This window comes from Rhinolophus ferrumequinum, chromosome 14, assembly GCF_004115265.2.
Source record: "Rhinolophus ferrumequinum isolate MPI-CBG mRhiFer1 chromosome 14, mRhiFer1_v1.p, whole genome shotgun sequence".
NCBI classification, from domain to species: domain Eukaryota; kingdom Metazoa; phylum Chordata; class Mammalia; order Chiroptera; family Rhinolophidae; genus Rhinolophus; species Rhinolophus ferrumequinum.
In genome coordinates, this window is record NC_046297.1 from 23,856,691 (window position 1) to 23,863,821 (window position 7,131).

The 7,131-nt window shown below is 38.7% G+C and overlaps 1 pseudogene; it reads left to right on the forward strand.

Moving 5' to 3' along the window:
* The first annotated feature begins 698 nt into the window (after window positions 1-698).
* Window positions 699-1,724, forward strand: LOC117034075 (ribosome maturation protein SBDS-like; annotated as a pseudogene).
* Window positions 1,725-7,131: the final 5,407 nt, after the last annotated feature.

A 7,131-nucleotide genomic window follows, 5' to 3' on the forward strand; every position in this document is an offset into this window, starting at 1 on the left:
AAAACATAGGCTTAAATTTCCGTTATCTTGGCTTTGGCAATGGTTTCTCAGATGTGACACCAAAAGCTCAAGCAACAAAAGAAAAATAGATAAATTGGACTTCATAAAAATAAAAAACTTTTGCGCTTTAAAAGACACTATAAAGAAAGTAAAAATGCAACCCACAGAATGGGAGAAAATATTTGCAAATCATATATCTGATAAGGGTCTAGTATGCAGACTATATAAAGTACTGTTACAACTCAGTTAAAAAAAATACAAATAACCCCATTGAAAATAGACATATGAAGGTTTAAATTTGTATTCTTTGGAAATGTATTTACTTTAAAAGTAATTCACATATATGTCTAAATATTAAACAGTAGCCAACCTATGCTTTAAAAATTTCCTTATGGGCACAGAAATGATGTCTTAAAAGCGGCAATGCACAGGCATTGTTCCTCACTTTTCCTGGTCCGGTCTTCACATCACTTGATGCCTGCACAATTAAGTCAGCTGGGTGTGTTGTGGCCTCCGGCTCGGCGGAGTTAGTCACAGCTCCGCGCGCTCTGCAGGCGTTTCTGTGCCACACGCGCCATCCGGTCCTTACAACTAGGATCGTTACAACAAGGCACAGGTGGCCCTCAGGCCGGCGGCGCGTATCTGCCTTGGTTCTGCCTGCCTTGTTTCGCAAACCCCAAGATCTGTGAGCAGTCGCGATGTCCATCTTCACCCCTACCAACCAGATCCGCCTAATCGATGTGGCTGTGGTATGCGTGAAGCGAGCCGGGAAGCGCTTCGAAATAGCCTGGTACAAAAACAAGGTCCTCGGCTGGCAGAGGCGTGGAAAAAGACCTTGATGAAGTTCTACAGACCCACTCAGTGTTTGTAAATGTTTCTAAAGGGCAGGTTGCAAAGATGGAAGATCTCATCAGTGCATTTGGAACAGATGACCAGACTGAAATCTGTAAGCAGATTTTGACTAAAGGAGAGATTCAAGTATCAGGTCAAGAACCGCACACGCAAGCTGGAGCAGATGTTTAGGGACATTGAAACTATTGTGGCTGACAAATGTGTGAACCCTAAAACGAAGAGACCATACACTGTTACCGTGTTTCCTCGAAAATAAGACCGGGTCTTACACCGTATTTCCCCGAAAATAAGACTGGGTCTTATATTAATTTTTGCTCCAAAAGACGCATTAGGTTATATTTTCAGGGGATGTCTTATTTTTTTCATGTACCACAATTTACATTTATTCAAATACAGTCATGTCATCTTTTTCCGGAACATCGTCATAACATACTACATGCATCTGTCTAGCTGACTATCTTAATTGGGTTTTATTTTTGGAGTAGGTCTCATTTTCGGGGAAACACGGTATCCTTAATGAGAGAACAATGAAGGACATCCACTATTCAGTCGAAACCAACAAGAGTACAAAACAACAGGCTTTGGAAGTGATAAAGCAGCTGAAAGAGAAAATGAAGATAGAGCGTTTCCACTTGAGACTTCAGTTCATCCTCCCAGTGGATGAAGGAAAAAAGCTAAAGGAAAAGCTCAAGGCACTGATTAAGGTTATAGAAAGTGAGGACAATAGTCAGCAATTAGAAATTGTGTGTCTGATTGACCCAGGCTGCTTCAGAGAAATTGATGAGTTTATAAAACAGGAGACAAAAGGCAAATTTTCTTTGGAAGTACTCAATTTGAAAGATGTAGAAGAAGGAGATGAGAAATTGGAATGACGTTCATCAGTCTCTTCAGCTTTAAAACACTAACAAATTTTTATTTCCCACAGTCCTGTGTTCTTTTTGTGGTCTGTCAAATACTTGCTCAGACTATTTGATGTTTTCCATGTTTGTATTAAACATGTACACAAAAGACTTTCCTAATAAGTATTATAATGTGGGGTTAATTTAGTTTTATTTATAAATTGGTGTTTTAGGTAAAAATGAAAAATGCAATATACATTTGTGAGGGGTATAAATGATAAATGTCTAACTATTATAGTGTTTTGTACACATGAAACTAATAAAAAAATAAATAAATTTTTTTTTAAAAAGGAAAAATTCACTATACAAAGTCCAGAGTTGCGTTTCGCTGTGGTCTCATGCCTTTGTAGTTTTCCAAAGTTAAAGTTATTTGAGGCAGTGCTTTTGGATAAAAAGATAAAAAATAATGTTAATTTGGGAAAGATATGTCGGTATAAAAAAGAGGTAGTGTTTGCTGAAAAGAAAATATAATGTCTTATTTCTACTTAATGAAATGCATGTATGGGGTAACTATATCGTGGCCTAATAAAAGCTTGCATGATGCCTTCTAGATTATCTGAAAAATAGATATGATGACTGTCCAGGACTTAGTTTTCACTGAATATGCTGCCATAAACTAGATTATTCTCGGTAAACAAAAATAGTCATTTATTTCTAATTCTTAAAGATTATAATATATACTAACATAACTGAAATTCTATAATCAATAAAACCACTATTTTTATTAAACTATAAAAAAATTCCTTGGATAATTCATAAAGTGAATAATCAAATACTGAAAAATGAGAGTTTGAGGTATATTACAGTGACAATTTTGTATATTTTAGAAAACAAATTTAAGCAAATTCCTATTAACTTTTCCTCTTTTTATTAGAATGACCACTCAACATTTTGTTGTTGCTGAAATCTATTTTTAGAATAAAATTTTTTCTCCATCTTAAAAAAAAATAATATGAGCATATGACCTGAATAGATATTTCTTTAAGGAAAATATACAAATCCCAAAAAGCACATGAAAGTATGGTCAATAACATTAGTTGTTGGGAAGATGCAAATCAAAACCACAATGAGATATCAGTTCACAACTATTAGAATGGCTATAATCCAAACAACAGATAATGTGTTGATGAGGATGTGGGGAAACTAGAACATTCATACATTACTGATTGGAATGTGAAATGATGCAGCCACTTTGGAAAACAGTCTGGCAGTTCCTAAAAAGTTAATTATAGAGTTGTTATATAACTCCGCAATTCCATTGCTAGGTATGTACCCAAAAGAATTGGAAATATATGTCTACACAGAAACAATGTTCATAGCAGCATTGTTCACAATAGCTAAAAGGTTGAAACAGCTGTCTATCAACTAATGAGTGGTTCAACATATTATGGTGTATCCACACAGTGGAATATTAATCAACCCCCGAAAGACATGAAGTACTGAGAGAGGCCACAACATGGATGAACCTTGAAAACATGCTGTGAAAGAAGTCAGACACAAAAGACCATCTTATCTAAATCTATTTACATGAAATGTCTAGATTAAGCAAATATGGTGACAGGAAGTATACTAGTTATTGCCAGAGGCCTGGGGAGATGGAGCAATGGAGAGTGACTGCTAATGGATTGGGTTATTTTTTGAAAAATGATGAAATATTCTCAAATTAGATAATGGTGGTTTCCTTCCATCACCATATCAGGCTTTAATTTTACTTTCATACATGTGAGTGAATATGATTCTGGAGACACAACAATGGAAAGACATGATCTCAGCCTTAGGGAGCCTCAGTCCAGAAGGAGTTCCCCAAAAGTACACAGGGAATCAAGATCTAATACGATAAGTGCTGTGAAAGGGTCATAATTAGGGAGCTTGGGGAGTCAGGAGAAGCCTCTCAGGAGTGGTAGACTTTGCTGATTCTTGGAGAATAAATAGGAATTATTCAAACAAAGAAAAAGGAAATTCCAGAAAAGGAGGTACCTTGTGCAAGAGTCTGTACAAGAAGCCTGGACCTTATGGAGTCTTCAAAAAACAGGGAGAAGTCTATCACCAAGGGTTTATGACCATCTGTGGTAATCAAGTTTCTTTTGTTAGACAAACAAATAAAATCAACCCAGATGGGGATAAAGTGGTTTGAGCAAACCTGAATCCAAGTGCTCCAACATGTCAGAAGTCTGTGTGACTCAGTCTCTGCTCTGGTGGCCCACCTCTGTTGGCAGGTCTAGAGTCCATGTTCAGATGGCCACCAGCAACTCCAGGCTCAGATTCAAGGTGGTGCCAACCCAACACAAGAACCTCTTCCTGACCAATATGTCCAAACATTGATTTTCCACTGGGCTGATGGAGACAAATGGCAAAGCCTGAATCAAAATCACTGTGCCAGAGGGACCCCATTCCCTGCCTCTTAGCCCTGAAGCTGGATTGACAGGAGGAGGTAGTGAGGAAGGGCTGGGGATCAAAGGAAAGGGAGGGAAAGTGAGCAGGGTTTCCCCAATGAAAGTCAGGCATTGTGACCAAAGGTAGGAAGAATGGATGATGGACAAGGTGAAAGAGCAGTGGCCCATGAAACCATACTAAGGCTGCTGGATTCCTTCCAATGGGCAGTGGGACTGCCAAACTATGTGCAAGATATGATTCCTAGTAGGGACAATGATGGAAGAAAGCAGCATTAAGGACAAGGACACTGACTTGGAAGCAGTTGTGTTAACTAAGGTAACATATTGTTGCTGAAATTAAGATAGTGTCACTACAAATAAAGAATGCTTGTTAAGTTTGAACCATAAGAAGATGGCAGAACTTAGGTAACTGATTAAAGGATGAAGATATGTAAGGGTGTGAGTTGAGTGTGACGCCCAGGTTTAAGCCTTGGGCAACTAAGTGAATAGTGACCATTGACTAGGGGCCCAAGAGCAGAATTAGCTCTAGGGGAGGGGACAGTGAATTCAGCGATTTTAATGTACCTGTGTGACATCTGAGTGCAATGGATTAGTAGGTACCTAGAGTTCCTAGCCGGAAGCTCAGGGAAGGACCCAGCATATGTGCAACTCGGGTTGGAGCCCTGTTATGCAAGAAGATGGAATGGAGAAGAAGACCTATTTCTGGTTCTCAAAGAGTTTGTAGCGATGGTGTGAGTCCTGTGCACACAAATGATAGGGAGTGACAACGCTAGAGTATGGATACACACAAGAGACCTCATACCCTGTCTTAGAGTTACCTCAGGAACCAGAGAATGCTTTCTTCATGTTGAAATCTTGAGAATTAGTCAGAGGAAAGATGCTTTAGGAGATGATGAGACAAAATAAAATAACTTGCTCAGTCATAATATTATCTGGAAATCTTTGGTTTTTCCTATAAAACTGGTCTATATATAAAAATAAGTCTAACTGGCAGCTGGCCTCTGTCATAAGGTGGTGGGAAACAGGATTAGCCCTATAGGACTGTGTGTTTACAAGGACACGGAGTTGGCTGCGGCTTGGAATGTAGTTTGTGAAAGTGACATCTGAAAGTTCAGGCTTCGTGAATGCCACGTTCTACTTACCAATTCTACATAAGGAACCAGAAAATGCTCTGACATCTCCCTTTAAGGAATAGGCCCCTGAACGTCCCTGGATGAAAGAGGTTATGTGACCAAAGACCCTGAAATGTGAGCCACCACTGAAGCTCACTTAAAAAGTAAGTCCTGGGCGGCCTGATGGCTCAGTTGGTTAGGTCGCGAGCTTTTAACAACAAGGTTGCCGGTTCAGTTCCCACATGGGCCAGTGAACTGCGCCCTCCAAAGCTAGACTGAAAACAATGACTTGACTTGGAGCTGAGCTGCGCCTCCCACAACTAGATTGAAAAACAATGATTTGACATGGAGCTGATGGGTCCTGGAAAAAAACACTGTTCCCAATATTAAAAAAAAAAAAAGTAAGCCCTGCTTTCTCCTTTCAGGTTTTCATATAAAGATTAGGGAAAAGATATCAGATAAATCTGAAAGCTGGTCCCTGGTTGGCAGTAGAGAAGAGTGGCCAACTCTGTGACTGGCCTCTGTGGGAAGCCCATTGGAAAGAACGTATTGGGAGGGCATTATAAAAGCCGAAGCACACTAAGCACTTGATTTAACCCCAGAGTTCAATACTAATGGTTGTTTTTTTCAATCTCCAATAAAGTGCTAACAGCGGATTTATAAGGTACTCTTTAACACAACCAGTGAAGAAATAAAAAACAACTTTTACTTCAGGACTGAAGACTGTCCGGAAAACTGGAGAAGTGCTGAATGCCACTGTGAGGAAACAGGAGGCAACATATTTGTGTTGGGCAGATGGGAAGCGGCTTTCTGTATTTCCATAGGTGATTATCACACCATTAAGGAAATGTGAGAAAGCCATTAGCATTGCAAGAATACTTGCAACTCTGTCTCAAAATTTTTAAGTATCATTTAAATGGATTAAACCATAGTTGCATATATAATTTATCAAAGTACACATAAATGATATTTTACTTTTGCTAAGTCACTATTAATTTAAAAACGTGATTACCTTATTCTATTTCTAAATTTCCTCTAAAATTAAGACTAATGTAATAAATACATGTAATACTGACATTTCAGAAAAGAGTTCCATCATTACTAATATTGTAATTCTACAAATCTAAGCCCATATAATAATCAGTATGATTTGTCAATATTTATTTGAATAGTCAACTGTGTGGAGGATGTGTATTGACTTGCAAGCCTAGGATGCTAGAAAAATAAGGAAGCACAGCACTTCCTTTCTTCGGCAAGATCTGTATAACTGCTATCTTCAGGGAACTCTTGGCTGCTAAGCAAATCACTCTGTTCTATGTATAGCTTTGTTGATTTACGTGGTTCTCCAAAAGACACACACCCATGGTTTTTGTTTCGCATGAAAAATGTTAATAGCCAAACTGTCTAATAAACCCAAAATGTCATAGAGAATGGAGAGAAAGGCGTTATCTTTGGCTGATTTAGGTAGTTTTTCTTCTTGACCTCCTTGGGGTCCTTCTGTCTCAAACAGATTTGAAGGCTGGAATCTCCTTGTCAGGTTCAACTAATGAATATGTGGAATACTGATTGGAATGAGGTTAACTCCTACCTCTAGCTTTTTAGAGAGCAATGGTGTCTTATCCTTGAGAGAGTCTGTGAACCCAAACTGGCTCCTTTGCAGCTCTGAAAAAGATCATGGGTTTTATTCCTAAATGGATCTCTTAGAGTCACACTGAAAAACCCAACTTTTAAGCAGCATATGAGTGACCTACCTGGGATCTTAAATGTGTGCAGCTTAGTAGAACCGCATTGGGGAAGAACTGCTGAAAAGACCACATGTCTTCAAAGATGAGTGACTATACGTGACACCTTCAGGTGCCACCAAATTGTTCTGGG